This window comes from Mirounga leonina, unplaced genomic scaffold (assembly GCF_011800145.1).
Source record: "Mirounga leonina isolate KUSES-001 unplaced genomic scaffold, KU_Mleo_1.0 Mir_201, whole genome shotgun sequence".
Classification (NCBI taxonomy): domain Eukaryota; kingdom Metazoa; phylum Chordata; class Mammalia; order Carnivora; family Phocidae; genus Mirounga; species Mirounga leonina.
Genome location: NW_023270504.1, coordinates 2,609,722 through 2,629,732, shown reverse-complemented (window position 1 = coordinate 2,629,732; position 20,011 = coordinate 2,609,722).

Below are 20,011 nucleotides of genomic sequence, written 5' to 3'. Positions count from 1 at the left end.
CCATTGCACAGGAAAAAATAAAAGAGAGATAATGGGCTGATTTCCGTAATATTAATTCATCTTACCATGTACCAATCATGATCTTAAAGAGTGGTGGATTAGCCTATTGAAGACATTGAGGTCTATTAAAGAAATACTTTGCAAAGTTAAAGTCTTCCAGAAATATGATATATTCTGTGACCTATGACAAATATATAGTACTTATTCTTCTAAACCATAATAGATGGATCTGGGAATCAAGGGGTGGAAGTGAAAGTGGCACCTTTCACTATTATATCAAATTACTCACATGAAAAATATTTGCTCCCCACTTTTTTGTTTTAGGGGTCTCAGTTCCTAAGGGACAAATACTTTCATCAGAGGGAGCAACAGAGATTCCACTGAGCTTGGAATTTGAGATCGCCACTTGTTTGTTTTGGTCTCCTCTCAAATTAATCCAATATTAAAATAATATATTGATACTCTATTGATAGGGTGATTAATCCTGATTATCAAGGGGACATAGAATGACTACTACATAAAGAACATAGAAGTGTATGTCTAAAATCCAGGCAGTCCTCTCAGAACCTGAAGTAGGGTAGTGGTAAAATGTATTGAAAGCTGTAGCAACCTCATGGGAGTAAGACCTTTAAGAGTTGAATACCTCAGGAATGAAGGGTGGGATCATATATCAAGTAACAAACCTTGATCAGCCAGTGTACTGACTGAGGTCAAAGGAAATATCAAGTAAGAAGCAGAATAATGAAGTTATAAATACTCATTACAGTCTGTGTCTAGTTGCAGAAACACAGACTTTATAAGATACCTATTTTCCTTGACTTATGTTTTTTATTAGTATTAGCCAGTTTCCCTTTTTTCATTATCTTTTCCCATATTTTATATAAGGTGCATTGGTGGTAATCAAATTTGTTATTTAGTTAATAACAAACTCAAAATATATCAAGGTAAAATTGTGACTGAAGTAGAGGAGGTATATATAGAGAGGAGCAAAGAACAGCTCTCAGAGAAGAAGGTAGTGATTCACAAGATACTACACGCCCCCAAAAGAGAGGATATTTCCATTTTTTTATACAAGGGATAGTTGATACATTATGTTATATGGGAGCAGATTATTGTTTATTCCTTTTTTTACTAATTTGTTAATTTTTTTACTGACGACTTACTATATGCCAGATACAGTTGTAGGGACTGTAGATATCAAAGTTAACTAATATAATTTCTGCACTCATGGCTCTACATTTTAGTAGGGAGAGAAGATAATAACCACCATAAATAAGGGACATGTGTAGTGTGCTAGAATAATGCTAAGTATAGAAAAGGGTTGGGAATTTTAAAGAGAGAAAAATGAGGGAGATGCAATTTAAGTAAGTTGATCAGGAAAGAGCTCACTGATTTGGTGGCATCTGAAGTGCCAGATGCTGAAAGGTGTCAAGGAAGGAGGCATGCAAATATCAGAAGACATTCCAGGCAGGGGGAGCAGCAAGACTCTGAGGTGGGAGTATGCCTGACATATTAAAGGAACTACTAGGAGGTTAGCATGGCTGGAAAAAAAATGGGGCAGTGGTGGGGGGTTGCTGATGCAATAAAACTAGTTCAAAGAATTAAAAGGGAGCTAGATTGCCACTTGTTAGTCTCTGATGAATTTGTATTTGAATTAGAGAGTAAGAGAGGTTTTTAAGAGAGGGTCTGTTGCTGTTGTTCAGAGATATTGGGAAGAATGATACCTATTGACGTTGCCAGAATGGACCATGGTGGATACCATAGAGTGACTGACTCAACGTCCTTCCAATTACATTCTTTTGCACTTTTTGAATGTTAAAAGGCTGAAATGTATACTTCTCTGTTTTTGAATGCAGTTTAGTTGGTGCCAATCATATGCATTTCTGTGAAGACTGAATTTGGAACAGTATACTGTATTAGATAGGGAGGCTGTGTCATCACAGATGTCCATTGCAGATTGAGCAGGTGCTGTACTGTTCTGGAGACCTCATCTGTGGCAATGGCTTTTTGATTCCCAGACTGCAGCTAAGGCAGCATATTATAGGAGCCAACAGTTCTGCTGATTTCTTCCTGATCCGTTTATTCTAGTTCAGGCCATTTCTCCCATTAGAAAATAGCCCTTGCTGTGGCTTCCTGCTCTCTAGATCACAGCTAAGGTAGTGTGATTGTGAATCAAGGTTTCCCCTTTCCTTAGCCCCCTGCTGTTCTTGAAGAGCAGTTCCCTGGACAGAATTGTTCTTGGAAACCCATCCTAGAATCTGTTCTTCCACCTATTAAGAGAATTTTAGAAGCACATATTTTCTTTCGTTTTTTTAATAGCAAAAGGCCTTGTATTTTTTGAAATGGAACTCTGGATGACATAGGGAAATTGAGAGTTTCTTTCACTCTTAGAGATAGATACCATTATAGGTGTGATCTGGATCTGTGCACTTAGAAATCGATCCAAAGACCTTAAAGGAAGAGGAAAATAGAAACTTCCAAAGAGGTGGAGGCAGGCATAATATAGTTGAATACATGCTATATCATGACAATATATAGTATCAAAACAAGTGGGAAGAGAAAAAAATTGAATTAACAAACTCTTATTTCAGAGCAAGGTGTAAAGAAATTTTGCAAGCATGAATTCATGAGATTTGGATAAAGAAGTGAATATCTTTTTTTTTTTTTTTTTTTTGCTACACACCATCGTCATACCTACTTTGTTGTATAGATTTTGCTCTTCAGTACTCTTCTTTAAATAGAATCAGAGCTTTTTAGAGAATAGATGATTCTATAGTTAAGATAGGAATATTCAACATAGGCCTACAACTTCTTATCATTGTCAAAAATAAGGATGCTTTCATAATTGTTTGAAGGGATAAAAATACAAATCTGAGGAGAGACTGCTAGAAGATAGGTAGTGACAGACTGAACATCAAAAAGAAAACAGTGATTAAATTAAAACTTGTTTTGCTTGTAAAATGTCCATGATGATAGGTAAAGCAGAGAAATATTAATTGTTTTAGAGAAAAGCCTGTCAGGAGCTCTGAAGTCTGAGATTTTATTCCTTCTGCAGGCTAACAAGTTAGCCTGCCACAGTTTCACACAAGCTGGCAGAGGACAGAGACTCCTAGGCCAGAGACAAAGGACTCTGTTACGAATGGCACAGCAGGCAGTGTGATTTTCATATTTGAATTTATTACCCTTGTTCCCCAAACCCCATGGGAGCAAATGCAGATGCAGGCCCAAATGGATGTTAACACCCACAGGGTATTTGTGCCATAGGTAGGGAAAAATGACATTAGAAAACCCTGATTCTTAAAGGGGCTGCTAGCAAACCCATACAACTTTCCGTCAGAAGGAGACATTACCTTAATTATCTTGATCAGGAAACAAATCTGTCTTCTGCCCCAGAGGCAGTATTATTACAGGATACTTCTGATCACAAGCTCATACAAGCCATGCAAAAATGTCATAGAGAATTGTCCCCTAACAAAACCGAACCTGAAAATGCGAGTACATTGATTGCTGAATGATTCTTTACAAGGCTGAAAAAGCCAAATTACTCAATTGTTGAGGGTGATACACTTTGCTTTATCAGGCAGATATAATCCTCTCCTCTTTGGTTAGTGCAGTATTTGTTTAAATTTACCTGATACGTAAATTATGTCCCATGGGCTGAATTGTTACTGTGAGTGTATGGAATTTTATATTAGAGAAGGATTAGGAATAGATCAGTAAAGTCTGAATTCTGGATTGCTGAATGATATTTGCCTGGAGACTGACCTTGACTTCACTCACTTACAGTAACAATTCAGGAAAGTCACAGACTTATTTCTCACCAGAAAAAAAACAAAAAACAAAAAAACTATACCTGGTAGCAGGCAGACATGGTTCTGGAATCTTGGAGAAGTTGGGGAGTTCTGTGGAGCATTTTGGAAGGGGAGCAGGTTGGAGGACCCAAGAGAACGGCACAGAATTAGCACTTAGTCACTCTACACAGGTGTGAACATTTAAAACTCTATTGTCCTGTGAGTACCTAAGGCCTGGGAAGTCTGTGCCTCCTTCTGAGGATCCTTTCTTTTGTGTTCAGCTTTATTTAATCATCACTTCCATAGTCTTTGCTATCAGTGCAACTTTCTGTGTCATGCTTTATGTGTCTTATCTATATTCACAAGATAATCCTGTTGTGTTATGCTGTGCTCTCTCTCAATTTTAAACTATTTGTAATTCTTTGGATATTTCTTGTATTTTATACCTCCATGCCATTTCAAAATAAGAGAATATTAATGTAATAATATTGTAATAAATTCTTCCCCTTTTTTCCTATCCTATTTTTTTCTTTTTAGGCAAATATTAATAACTTTTCTGATTATAGATGATAACATTGTTTGCTACTCTTTGTTTTCTTTTTTAAATTTATTTTATTTAAATTCAGTTAGCTAAGGTATAGTAGTACATCATTGGTTTTTGCTATGATGTTCAGTGATTCATTAGTTCAATATAACACCCAGTGCTCTTTGTTTTCTAATGAGATTCTTTTTTTCTTTTTTCTTTTTCGTTTTTATTTAAATTGCAGTTAGTTAACATATAGTGTCTAGTGAGATTCTTGTTTGCATTTAGGAGCAAGCACACCTCTATAGGGGTGGGATAAAAGTATAATTGAAAACTAGCAAAGAAAGAAACTCAATTCTAATATTATATTCTCTCTCTAAGATAAGGCATAAAATATAACTTTACAAAAGGCTAAATGTCAACCTCACACACAAAAGAGGTTTTTTTTTGCATTCCTAGCTTACCTTTGCAGAGAAAGAGAACAGATTCTGAAAAACATATGCAAGTATTCTCATGCAAATGTGCAAAATTAATTTGGTTACTCATCTGTTGCACTTGTTGAATGTAAAATGAAGAGAGAGATGTGTGTAATGGTATCCAACATGAAATGACAAGGGCTACAGAGAGGCAGTAGGGCTTTGTGGTTAAGTGCATATCATCTGGAACTGGGGTTCTGTGCTATAATTATGGTTTCACTGCTTATAAAACATAGGACTGTGAATGAGTTTCTTAATTTTGTGCACCTCAATTTCCTTGTCTGAAAATGTGGATGATTCTTTTTTTAAAGAATATGTACTTATTGGTCACTATGAGGACTTGATGCATAAATCTATGTCAGACTATATCAGATAATCAGGACAGTACTGGGCATGTATATTTGCATAGCGTATATCTATATGTTCACATAAGAAATTTGGTAATAGTTACTGACTCTGGGAGGTGGGAATGAGAGTGGATATCTATGTTGAGAAAAAGACGTGGTTTCAGAATGGGAGAAGATATTTGCAAATGACACTACAGATAAAGGGCTGGTATCCAAGATCTATAAAGAACTTCTCAAATTCAACACCAAAAAACAAATAATCAAGTCAAAAAGTGGGCAGAAGATATGAAAAGACACTTCTCTGAAGAAGACATACAGATGGCTAACAGACACATGAAAAAATGTTCATCATCATTAGCCATCAGGGAAATTCAAATCAAAACCACCCTGAGATACCACCTTACACCAGTTAGAATGGCAAAAATGGACAGAGAAAAAAACAACAAATGTTGGAGAGGTTGTGGAGAAAGGGGACCCCTCTTACTGTTGGTGGGAATGCAAGTTGGTACAGTCACTTTGGAAAACAGTGTGGAGGTTCCTCAAAAACTTAAAAATAGAGCTGGGTATTTACCCCAAAGACACAGATGTCGTGAAAAGAAGGGCCATATGCACCCCAATGTTCATAGCAGCAATGTCCGCAATAGCCAAACTGTGGAAAGAGCCAAGATGCCCTTCAGCAGATGAATGGATAAAGAAGATGTGGTCCATATATACAATGGAATATTACGTAGCCATCAGAAAGGATGAATACCCAACTTTTACATCAACATGGATGGGACTGGAGGAGATTATGCTAAGTGAAATAAGTCAAGCAGAGAAAGTCAATTATCATATGGTTTCACTTATTTGTGGAACATAAGGAATAGCATGGAGGACACTAGGAGAAGGAAGGGAAAAATGGGGGGGGGTGGAGGGAGAAATGAACCATGAGAGACTATGGACTCTGAGAAACAAACAGGGTTTTAGAGGGGAGAGTGGAGGGGGGATTGGTTAGCCCGGTGACGGGTATTAAGGAGGGCACATACTGCATGGAGCACTGGGTGTTATACGAAAACAGTGGATCGTGGATCACCACATCAAAAACTAATGATGGGGGGGCGGAGCAAGATGGCGGAGGAGTAGGAGACCTGGATTTCGTCTCCTCTCAGGAATTCAGCTGGATAGGGATCAAACCAATCTGAACACCTACGAACTCAACAGAAGATCGAAGAAAAGAAGAGCAACAACTCTCTGAACAGAAAAGCGACCTCTTTCTGGAAGGTAGGACATGCGGAGAAGTGAATCCGAGGCGATATTCGGGAGGATAGACAGCGGGGGAGGGCCCTCCGTTGGCCGCTTCTGGCAAGTGATAGAGCCGCGGAGCACAAAATCGGAACTTTTAGAAGTCTGCTCTGCTGAGAGATGTTGCTCCGGTGGCTAAGCGGGGGGTGGAACCCTCGTGGGACAGTGTGGTCTCAGGACCCTCGGGGTCACAGGAAGACTGGGGGTGCCTGAGTGCGGCGGAGCTCCCAGGTATCAGAGTGGGGAATCCAGCTGCAGAGACGGAGCCGGGGCGCGGGCTCTCAGCTCGGGGTTGCCATAAACCGTGATCCGTGGCACAGTCGGGCCACTGCTCCTCCAGCAGGGACCCAACAAGCGGCAGATCCAGGGAGACTGACCTTCTTACCCCAGGAGGAGCGGCGCGGGAGCGCACCGCAGGGATCTGCTGGGTTTGGAGACCTGCACCAGGTCGTGTGCCAGAGATAGAAACGCTTGGTCACAGGCCGGGTGAGCACAGAGTGTGGCCGGAGACCGGGGAGACAGGAGTGACTGGTGGCTTTTCTCTGGGGACTCACTGAGGAGTGGGGCCCGAGTTCTCGGCTCCTCCAAGGCAGAGATTGGGAGGCCGCCATTTTCACTCTCCGCCTCCAAAGCTGTACGGAAAGCTTGAAGGGAACAAAAGCTCCGGAGAGCAAACCCAAGCAGATTACTTAGTCCGGACCGGGCAAGGGCGGGGCAATTCCGCCTCCAGCAAAGACTTTTGGAAACCATGGCAACAGGCCCCTCCCCCAGAAGATCAGCGAGAACAGCCAGCCAAGACCAAGTTTACCGATCAATGAGAACGGCAGAACTCCAGTGCTAGGGGAAAATGCACATAGAATTCATGGCTTTTTTACCATGATTCTTTTGTCTTTCAAAGTTAATTTTTTTTTTAACTGTCTTTTTTTTTTTTTGAATTTTTCTTTTTCCCTTTTTCAACCAACATCTTATCAATCTTATTTTAAGGGGCATTTAGCCCATTTACATTCAGGGCTCATATAACCAATAAAATACAATCTTATTTTTAAAAAGGGATCTTAACAATCCCTTTTTAAAAAAAATTTGTTTATTTTTCATTTTTAGAGTCATATTCTATCCCTTCATAGTAGTTACCCGTATTTTTGGCATATATATATAAGTTGTTCTCTCTTTAAAATTTTGAGATAGTTTCTTCTAACAGATCAAAATATACCCTAAATCTCTATTGTATGGTTTTGTTCTACTCTCCTGCCTGATCACATTCTCTCCCTTTTTTCTCTCCCTTTTTTTAAAAAATCCTCTTCTTTCTTTTTCAAACAACTTGTTATCAATTCCTTTTATAAAATTTTTTATAATTTCCATCTTTACAGTCATAGTCCATCCCTTCATCATATCAACCCTTATTTTTGTACATATATAAGTTTTTCTTTCTTTAAAATTTTGGGAGGCACTTTCTTCTAACAGACCAAATACACCCAAAATCTAGTGTGTGGCACTGATCTATATACCAGCCTGATCATATTTGATCACATTCTGTTTTTTTTTTTGTTTTGTTTTGTTCTGCTTTTGTTTGTTTTTATCTTTATCTTTTTTTTTTCCTTTTTTTTTCTTTTTCTTTTTTCTCTCTTTCCCTTTCTTTTCCCACTGCTTCAGGTCTTTTCTGATTTGCTTAGAGTATATTTTTTGGGAACGTTGTTACCCTGTTAGCATTTTGTTCTCTCATTAATCTATTCTCCTCTGCACAAAATGACAAGACGGAAAAAATCACCTCAACAAAAAGAACAAGAGGTAGTACCGACTGCCAGGGACCTACTCAATACGGACATTAGTACGATGTCAGATCTAGAGTTCAGAATCATCACGTTAAAGATACTAGCTGGGCTTGAATAAAGCATGGAAGTTATTAGAGAAACCCGTTCTGGAGAAGTAAAAGAACTAAAATCTAACCAAGTAGAAATCAAAAAGGCTATTAATGAGGTGCAATCAAATATGGGGGCACTAACTGCTAGGATAAATGAGGCAGAAGAGAGAATCAGTGATATAGAAGACCAAATGATGGAAAATAAAGAAGCTGAGAAAAAGAGAGATAAACTACTGGATCATGAGGGCAGAATTCGAGAGATAAGCAATACCATAAGATGAAACAACGTTAGAATAATTGGGCTCCCAGAAGAAGAAGAAAGAGAGAGAGGGGCAGAACGTATAATGAAGCAAATTATAGCAGAGAAATTCCCTAATTTGGGGAAGGAAACAGGCATCAAAATCCAGGAAGCAGAGAGAACCCCTCTCAAAATCAATAAAAATAGGTCAACACCCCAACATCTAATAGTAAATCTTACGAGTCTCAGAGACAAAGAGAAAATCCTGAAAGCAGCTCAGGAGAAGAGATCTGTAACCTACAATGGTAGAAACATTAGATTGGCAACAGACCTATCCACAGAGACCTGGCAGGCCAGAAAGGACTGGCAGGATATATTCAGAGCACTAAATGAGAAAAATATGCAGCCCAAGAATACTATATGCAGCTAGGCTGTCATTGAAAATAGAAGGAGAGATAAAAAGCTTCCAGGACAAACAAAAACTAAAGGAATTTGCAAACACGAAACCAGCCCTACAAAAAATCTTGAAAGGGGTCCTCTAAGCAAAAAGAGAGCCTAAAAGCAACATAGACCAGAAAGGAACACAGACAATATACAGTAACAGTCACCATACAGGCAATACAATGGCATTAAATTCCTATCTTTCAATAGTTACCCTGAATGTAAATGGGCTAAATGCCCCAGTCAAAAGACACAGGCTATCAGATTGGATTAAAAAACAAGACCCATCGATATGCTGTCTGCAAGAGACTCATTTTAGACCCAAAGACACCCCCAGATTGAAAGTGAGGGGGTGGAAAACCATTTACCATGCTAATGGGTACCAAAAGAAAGCTGGGGTGGCAATCCTTATATCAGACAAATTAGATTTTAAACCAAAGACTGTAATAAGAGATGAGGAAGGACACTATATCGTACTTAAAGGGTCTATCCAACAAGAAGATCTAACAATTGTAAATATCTATGCCCCTAACATGGGAGCAGCCAATTATATAAGGCAATTAATAACAAAAGCAAAGAAACACATTGACAACAATACAATAATAGTGGGGGACTTTAATACCCCCCTCACTGAAATGGACAGATCATCTAAGCAAAAGATCAACAAGGAAATAAAGACTTTAAATGACACACTGGACCAAATGGACTTCACAGACATATTCAGAACATTCCATCCCAAAGCAACAGAATACACATTCTTCTCTAGTGCCCATGGAACATTCTCCAGAATCGACCACATCCTAGGTCATAAATCAGGTCTCAACCGGTACCAAAAAATTGAGATCATTCCCTGCCTATTTTCAGACCACAATGCTTTGAAACTAGAACTCAATAATAAGAGGAAAGTCGGAAAGAACTCAAATACATGGAGGCTAAAGAGCATCCTACTGAAGAATGAATGGGTCAACCAGGAAATTAAAGAAGAATTTAAAAAATACATGGAAACCAATGAAAATGAAAACACAACTGTTCAAAATCTTTGGGATGCAGCAAAGGCAGTCCTAAGAGGAAAGTATATAGCAATACAAGCCTTTCTCAAGAAACAAGAAAGGTCTCAAGTACACAACCTAACCCTACACCTAAAGGAGCTGGAGAAAGAACAGCAAATAAAGCCTAAACCCAGCAGGAGAAGAGAAATAATAAAGATCTGAGCAGAACTCAATGAAATAGAAACCAAAAGAACAGTAGAACAGATCAACGAAACTAGGAGCTGGTTCTTTGAAAGAATTAACAAGATTGATAAACCCCTGGCCAGACTTACCAAAAAGAAAAGAGAAATGACCCAAATCAACAAAATCATGAATGAAAGAGGATCACAAACAACACCAAAGAAATACAAACAATTATAAGAACGTATTATGAGCAACTCTATGCCAGCAAATTAGATAACCTGGAAGAAATGGATGCATTCCTAGAGATGTATCAACTACCAAAACTGAACCAGGAAGAAATAGAAAACCTGAACAGACCTATAACCACTAAGGAAATTGAAGCAGTCATCAAAAATCTCCCAACAAACAAAAGCCCAGGGCCAGATGGCTTCCCAGGGGATTTCTACCAAACACTTAAAGAAGAATTAATACCTATTCTTCTGAAATTGTTCCAAAAAATAGAAGTGGAAGGAAAACTTCCAAACTCATTTTATGAGGCCACCATTACCTTGATCCCAAAACCAGACAAGGACCCCATCAAAAAGGAGAACTACAGACCAATATCCCTGATGAACATGGATGCAAAAATTCTCACCAAAATACTAGCCAATAGGATCCAACAGTACATTAAAAGGATTATTCACCACGACCAAGTGGGATTTATCCCTGGGCTGCAAGGTTGGTTCAACATCCGCAAATCAATCAACGTGATACAATACATTAACAAAAGAAAGAACAAGAATCATATGATCCTCTTAATAGATGCAGAAAAAGCATTTGACAAAGTACAGCATCCTTTCTTGATCAAAACTCTTCAGAGTATAGGCATAGAGGGTACATACCTCAATATCATAAAAGCCATCTATGAAAAACCTACAGCGAATATCATTCTCAATGTGGAAAAACTGAGAACTTTCCCCCTAAGGTCAGGAATGCGGCAGGGATGTCCACTATCACCACTGCTATTCAACATAGTATTAGAAGTCCTAGCCACAGCAATCAGACAACAAAAAGAAATAAAAGGCATCCAAATTGGCAAAGAAGAAGTCAAACTCTCACTCTTTGCAGATGATATGATACTTTATGTGGAAAACCCCAAAGACTCCACCCAAAACTGCTAGAACTCATACAGGAATTCAGTAAAGTGGCAGGATATAAAATCAATGCACAGAAGTCAGTGGCATTCCTATACACCAACAACAAGACAGAAGAAAGAGAAATTAAGGAGTTGATCCCATTTACAATTGCACCCAAAATCATAAGATACCTAGGCATAAATCTAACGAAAGAGGCAAAGGATCTGTATTCAGAAAACTATAAAATACTCATGAAAGACATTGAGGAAGACACAAAAAATGGAAAAATGTTCCATGCTCATGGATTGGAAGAACAATAATTATGAAGATGTCAATGCTACCTAGAGCAATCTACACATTCAATGCAATCCCCATCAAAATACCATCCACTTTTTTCAAAGAAATGGAACAAATAATCTTAAAATTTGTATGGAACCAGAAAAGACCCCGAATAGCCAGAGGAATGTTGAAAAAGAAAACCAAAGCTGGCGGCATCACCATTCCGGACTTCCAGCTCTATTACAAAGCTGTCATCATCAAGACAGTATGGTATTGGCACAAAAACAGACACATAGATCAATGGAACAGAATAGAGAGCCCAGAAATGGACCCTCAACTCTATGGTCAACTAATCTTTGACAAAGCAGGAAAGAATGTCCAGTGGAAAAAAGACAGTCTCTTCAACAAATGGTGTTGGGAAAATTGTTCAGTCATGTGCATAAGAGTGAAACTGGACCATTTCCTTACACCACACACAAAAAGAGACTCCAAATGGTTGAAAGACCTCAATGTGAGACAGGAGTCCATCAACATCCTAAAGGAGAACACAGGCAGCAACCTCTTCGACCTCAGCCGCAGCAACTTCTTCCTAGAAACATCACCAAAGGCAAGGGAAGCAAGGGCAAAAATGAACTATTGGGACTTCATCAAGATAAAAATCTTCTGCAAAGCAAAGGAAACAGTCAACAAAACCAAAAGACAACCAACAGAATGGGAGAAGATAGTTGCAAATGACATATCAGATAAAGGGATGGTATCCAAAATCTATAAAGAACTTATCAAACTCAACACCCAAAGAACAAATGATCCAATCAATAAATGGGCAGAAGACATGAACAGACATTTTTCTAAAGAAGACATCCAAATGGCCAACAGACACATGAAAAAGAGCTCAATATCGCTTGGCATCAGGGAAATCCAAATCAAAACCTCAATGAGATACCACCTCACACCAGTCAGAAGGGCTAAAATTAACAAGTCAGGAAATGACAGATGTTGGCGGGGATGCGGAGAAAGGGGAACCCTCCTACACTGTTGGTGGGAATGCAAGCTGGTGCAGCCACTCTGGAAAAGTGTATGGAGGTTCCTCAAAAAGTTGAAAATAGAGCTACCATATGATCCAGCAATTGTACTACTGGGTATTTATCCCATAGATACAAAAGTAGGGATCCGAAAGGGTACGTGCACCCCGATGTTTATAGCAGCAATGTCCACAATAGCCAAACTGTGGAAAGAGCCAAGATGTCCATCGACAGATGAATGGATAAAGAAGAAGTGGTATATATATACAATGGAATATTATGCAGCCATCAAAAGGAATGAGATCTTGCCATTTGCAACCATGTGGATGGAACTGGAGGGTATTATGCTGAGCGAAATAAGTCAAACAGAGGAACACATGTATCATATGACCTCACTGATATGAGGAATTCTTAATCTCAGGAACAAACTGAGGGTTGTTGGAGTGGGGGGTGGGGTGGGAGGGATGGGGTGACTGGGTGATAGACACTGGGGAGGGTATGTGCTCTGGTAAGTGCTGTGAATCGTGCAAGACTGTTGAATCTCAGATCTGTACCTCTGAAAAAATAATGCAATTTATGTTAAGAAAAAAAAAGAAGAAAAAGATAGCAGGAGGGGAAGAATGAAGGGGGGGAAATCAGAGGGGTAGACGAACCATGAGAGATGATGGACTCTGAAAAACAAACTGAGGGTTCTAGAGGGGAGGGGGGTGGGAGGATGGGTTAGCCTGGTGATGGGTATTGAGGAGGGCACATTCTGCATGGAGCACTGGGTGTTATGCACAAACAATGAATCATGGAACACTACATCTAAAACTAATGATGTAATGTATGGGGATTAACGTAACAATAAAAAAATAAAAGTAAAAAAAAACCTAATGATGTATTGTATGGTGACTAATATAACATAATAAAATTAAAAAAAAAGAAAAGAAAAAGACGTGGTTTTCAGAGTATGCCTTTATACTGTTTACATTTCCTACCAAATTCATTTTCTATCAATTAAATAACCTAATTAATTTGAAAGGACTCAAAATAAATGAGAGTATGATGGTTTAGAATTTCATAGCCAAATTGCTTTTATCAGTACCATCACAGAAAAGTTGAGACAACAGATTATTATAATTTTATTTTAAACATATATCATATTGTTTTACACTACTGAAAATGGAAAAATTGTTCATATCAAAAGCACTGTCCCATCTGTTAGTATCCTATAAAATTCTCATAAGATTTTTTCTTTGAAATAGTTTAAATATTTTTAGATGATGCATATTTAAGATTTTTCCCATACCTAACTACATTTTCAATTATTAGTTTGATCCATTTTGGATAGCCTCCTCTTTTAGACAATGGAAAATGATTGTGAACAGTATTTCTACAACCTGAATATTAAAAATGAGCTCAAAAAAGAAAAATAAAGGTTTAAATGTGTAAGTAAAGACAATATAGTACCAGACAGCTCTGTGACATTATGAAAATGTTTCAGAGGGGGCTCTAGTCTATTCGGACTAGGTCCTTATGCGCAGAAGAGGATAGAATGTCAGTACCTTTGAGTTGGGAATAAAATGTAGTAGATCCAGTTCTCAGGATTGGCATTACCTACACATTTCCAGTCAGCAGAAAGCTGAACCATGGGAGAGTTAGTAATTGTATTTATAAATTTTGAAAGTAGGAAGAGTTGGGTTGGAAGGAATGAGGAATACAGCAAGCTGGAGAGGCACCATAGGATGGGTCTTTACTGAACAAGACTGCCACTGGTTTCAGGAGAAAGAGTAAAACACAGAATTGGCATAGGAGAAAGCTACAAGGAAGGACATTCTCATTCTTGCCTAGAGGTTTATTATCTTGCTATCCTTGATTTAAGTCATCCATTAAGTTACCATTATCTCTCCCTTTGGCATTACACAGGCTTAAGAACATCTCATCCTTACTTTCCAGACTCCTTTATTCCCACCTTGGCACTAAGCATAAAATATTCTGTAATGAGACTCTATCTTGCAAATATCTCAGTGCTTTTTCTTCATTCTCAGGCACCTGACATTTATCAAATAGTGTAGAGGAAATGTCTTTCCCTGTCATCACAGAAAGTCAGAGGCCAAATGTTCACATTTCCTTCAGGTGGTAACATCCAAGAAATCTGTACACTTGGTATTTGAGCAGTAGGCTATAGACTTCTGTGTGTCTTTGCGGTAAGCTCCAGGAGGGTCAGCCTGGTGGGGATGCAACTTGATTCCCCCCAGCCCATCTCCAAGATTACAGTCAGCAGGAACACAGTAGAGTTTAATCTTATGGAATATGATTTCATGACTTCTTCATTTGGTTAATTGCTACAAAATAGGCATCCAAAGTAAAGGTATGGAATGCAAATGAAAGCTGGGTCTCAGTCACCCTCCAAGGACTGCTAAAATTCTTATTTTTACAAATAACACATGTGAGTTAATATTTCATGTAATCTATAATCTAAAAATTGGTTGGTGCCTTAACAGGCTTCTGGCCTCCCTTAGCTCCACTCCTATCTGAGGCTTCAGACCCTGAAATTCTGTGCCTGCTTTAGTAGTCAGAGCAAAGCAAATGAAGCATGGTGCTGTCACGAAGTACTTGCACTGTCAAGACAGCAGGTGATGAATCCCTTTTCTATAGGGACCATTGATTACGAAAAGGCAATTAACTTGAAACATTCTAGAATACTGATAGCATAGACTGCTACATAACCGAGGTGGCAAAGGTGGTCCTATGATCTAGGGTTTGGAAAATGTATCAGATAATCAACTTTTCTAATTTTCTTTTTAGGTGTCTGTCCAAAGTCACATTATTTGAGAGCTTAGTATATACATATTTTAAGGTGCGTTTCCATAGTGTAGTATATACATATTTTATGTTTCAACATAACTTAGTATTATGAAAACTAGAATTCTGCTTGCTACAGAGACTTTCTCAGCTTCTGATGAAAATAAGAGAAAGGAAGAGAGAATGAGATGATGGTGTAGGCACCAAATAAATGGACATAAAATGAAAAATACATCAGCAGGAGGTGCTTTGGGGCTATAGATATGGTGATTCCAGAATTCTTTTTCTATAGCCAACTACCTCACTCCTCTTCCCCTGCACTGGGAATAGTATGGATTCCACAACACCGTTAACAACAGCTCAGGGATTTTCTCTTAAAGCATTTCTAAACCACAAGGATTTAATAACCTAACACTATACTAGGTTCTTTTATTTTTTTCTTTTCGGGACAAAAAGGGAGGTTGCTACAAATGTGACTCTGATATTCATCTAGTGAAATGTGTAATCAGAAAAACACTTGTATATAGAGAAGAAAGACAACAGAGTTTCCTGCATAAAAGAGGTCTCATGGTAAATGAAGATATGGTTTATCAAAAAGGAGACAGCTATACCTGCTCCTGTTTCAAGGAAGGGGAAAAGAAAGAATGTGTTGGTAACCTCTACCTAAATACATGCCTGGAATTCTTTTGTGACTGTCGGAAAGAAAAGGCAAGACCTTAAAAAGAGACTGAGAGGAAGCAGAAACATGCTGCCATCTCCTCTGAGTGTGGGTTGCTTGCTCTTTCCACCAAAGGGGCCAACTCCGTGTGTCTGTGGATGTCAGGAATTGGTTCCTGGTAGTCTTTAGCTAGAGGGCATTGACATGAGCTAATATACAGGAAGTGCTTGGAGTAGTGGTGTGCTTTTACCATATGGTCAGACCACAATACAGGGCTTGGAACATTGATGGTAATTAGTATGTATTTATTAAATTAATACTTCAAAAACTTCTTGGTTCATGTAGCACAGATGTTCAAAATACGTGAGTCCTGGGTTGCAGTTGTATAATCATGGAGATGAGCTAAGGAATGCAATGGGTCAAATCTGTAACTGTTAACATATAGAGTCTGCAAAGAGGAAGTAAAAGGGAAAATTGAGAATTTAGAGTCTTTCTGGGTTGGGAAATTTGGCTCTATTTTGGGATAACAGATGTAAATAACAGTACGATAACCTCTGAAACAGCATTTACAATATATTTTATTTTATTTTATTTATTTATTTATTTTTTAAAGATTTTATTTATTTATTTGAGAGAGAGAGAATGAGATAGAGCACGAGAGGGGGGAGGGTCAGAGGGAGAAGCAGACTCCCCACCGAGCAGGGAGCCCGATGCGGGACTCGATCCTGGGACTCCAGGATCATGACCTGAGCTGAAGGCAGTCGCTTAACCAACTGAGCCACCCAGGCGCCCCAGCATTTACAATATATTTTAAAGACTAGAATACTAATTATGTTTAACTTTATAAGTGAATTGTCTAGTTGAGAGATAAAATGAAGTAGGGCAGTAGGATCAAGATACATATATGAATGTACATTGTGGTATGCACTGTATTTTTAAATGCTCTGGAAATAGTAAAATCATTAATTATGCAGAGCATATGGAAGGTTAGAAAATTCTTGTAGGAACAGGAAAAAATGAAATATAGGTCAATTTAATTACAAGAAGGAAGTCTTATTTTCTTTTCAAGAGGTCAGAAAGTGATGAGACTTAAAAAATAGCAAATGAAGGGGCGCCTGGGTGGCTCAGATGGTTAAGTGTCTGCCTTCAGCTCAGGTCATGATCTCAGGGTCCTGGGATCGAGCCCCACGTTGGGCTCCCTGCTTGGCAGGGAGCCTCCTTCTCCCTCTACCTCTACTGTTCCCCCTGCTTGTGCTCTCTCACTCTCTCTGTCAAATAAATAAATAAAATCTTTAAAAAAAAATAGCAAATGAAGAAAGTTTTCAAGAAAAGGGAAAAATGTGAGGTTTCAAGAGCAAAAATTGAGATTCTTCTCTATAAGCTCAATTAAATTATGGACTGAAAAACTAACAGTGAAGAGATTGAGACAAAAATAGCAAAATCACAAACAACAGAGTAATTTTGTAGATAGGTTTAAAGTTATGAAAATAGCAGGTCACGAAAGACTCAATATACTTTCCCCATAGATGCAATCTTTGATTGTTGCCTAGGACTACTTCTGGGTGCAATTAAAATGTAGTAAAAATATGAAACTATAAAAATGTTGACATGAGAACAAAAATAAAACAGTAACAACGATATCTTAGAAAAGGGAAAGAGATGATATTAAAAAAATTAGCATGATAACAAGATTTTACCCAAGGTTGTTTTTTTAGAGGTAGACAAAACTAGCTCAAATCATGAGCAACCAAGATATATCAATATATAATAGATCAAAAAATATATATATATAATAGATCAAAACAAATCAAAATAAATAAAAACAAATGATTCCATGGGAATGTAAGGAAAATGGATTTAAGGAGGAGATACAGGGAATATTTATATTTAGATTACTGAAATGCTTTCATTTCAATAAATTTTGATTTTCTAGTTAAGGTCATAGTATGCCACATATGTTAATGGAAAATTAGAAGATTTTATATAATTCATTAATCACTACATAATAGCACATATTATTTTGATAGGTAAGGTAATATAATGGAATAGTTTTTGTGCTTTGACATGCCTGGCTTCAACTCCCACTTCTGTCATATTTTAGGTATATACGAGTGTCTCACTATGTGCCTATGGCTAGTTTAATTGTTTTGAGGTTATACTTTTTTCACCTGGAAAAAGAGAAGAATAAAAATTGCAATCTTCCGTTTTATGAAGAATAGAGATAAAATGCTTAAAATAAGTAGCCCAGAGTCTGTGCAAGGCATTCAATAATTTGTTCTTTCCTCTTCCAAATTGCACATTTTTCTCTACCTTCTTTCTGAAATTGGGGTGCATCTTAGAAATGTTAAAGAAACTTGCTGGCCATCAGGGCAAGGAATAAGTTTTCATTGCCTTTGCTTGTGAGAACTTCGCTTTTTATAGAGGTTCTTTTGATTGTCACCTCAATAGAGATACTTATATTGATAACTCCATGGGCAATTGAATTTTAAGTTAATTCTGGATTCTTAATTTTTGCTTAAAATGTCTTTGAAAAGATTGCATTGTGATGCAGCATTGAAATGTAAAGTTACATTGTGTACAGAAGATTACCTGTCACAAGCCAAGTAATTTAAAGACAGAAGAAATTACCAGATCTCTCAGAATAGAACATAGAATTTTTCAAACCTAGGAGAGGTTGGAGTGACTGATTAGTGTGTCATAAAAAACTGTATCACTCAGATGCCAATCAATGATCTGTCAAAAACTTCCAGGTGACTAACAAGAGAAATGTTTAACTTTCATTGATAGGATGAACTTCAACTTCAATTGAAGGAAAAATTGAGATAACCTAATAGACAAGGCAGGGGAAAAAAAACCCCCAGAATTCTTGAATATGTCTTATTGTCAAGCCAAAAGGGCATAAAGAGGTGAAGAGCAAGAGCCACATTAATTTTGAAAATCTATAATCTCCATGAGGTCTTACTTATATAATGCTTTTAAATTTATTTAAAATTAAATTTATAATATTATGAGCCATGCACTTCCAAAATATTGACTCATTTAATTACAAACTGATTTATTCGATCACAAATCAACTCATTTAATCAACAAATATTAACTCAATTCTTTCTATCAAACTTAAGAGGTAAGAACTATTTTATCCATTTTACAAATGAGGATATTGAGGGATGGAAAAATTAAATGAAAGATCACAGAATAAGTAAGTGGTAGAGCTGGGATTCAAACCTCCTGTGTCTATGTTCTTAATCTTTAAGATATCAAGTCTTTGAGACTTTTTGTATGTAGAAAACCTCTGTCTCAGGCTAACATAACAGGCTCTGTTCTAAGCATTTTTTATGTATAAATGGGTATAAATCTTACAACAAGCTCAGGAGGTAGATGCAACTTCTCAGAGCCACAGAAAGGTGAGGAAAACTATCTAACAGGCTGGGATTTCTACTGACGTGGCCTGGCTTCAAAGCACACAAAGCTTTTAGCTTCCTTTGATCAGTAGGCACATGCCTCTGAATTGTAGAATAATTTCAAGAAAAATTTAAGTAATTTGGGGCGCCTGTGCGGCTCAGTCATTTAAGTGTTTGACTCTTGATTTCAGCTCAGGTCATGATCTCAGGGTCATGAGATAGGGATCTGCACTGGGAGTGAAGCCTGCTTAAGATTCTCTCTCTCCCCACTCGCTCTGCCCCCTCTTTTCTTAAAAAGAAGAAGAAGGAGGAGGAGAAGCAGGAGGAGGAGGAGAAGGAGAAGAAGAAGAATTAGTTCAGTAATTTAGGATGTAATACCACTTTAGTTGTCCAATTACTTCCTTGTTATTTCATCTACAGATATCCATTCCTTGCTATTCTATTCACTATGGACCACTTATATAAAAAAGAAATTCTTTAAATGTGGGGGTAGGGAGGAGAAGCAGATATGAGAATTTTAGCAACATGTCTGAAGATAACCCTGACACACTGCTTTGTTAGAGACCCTCACATATGGTCTATTTCCTTCTAAGCTGTATTGCTGGCTTTTTTCTTTATATTG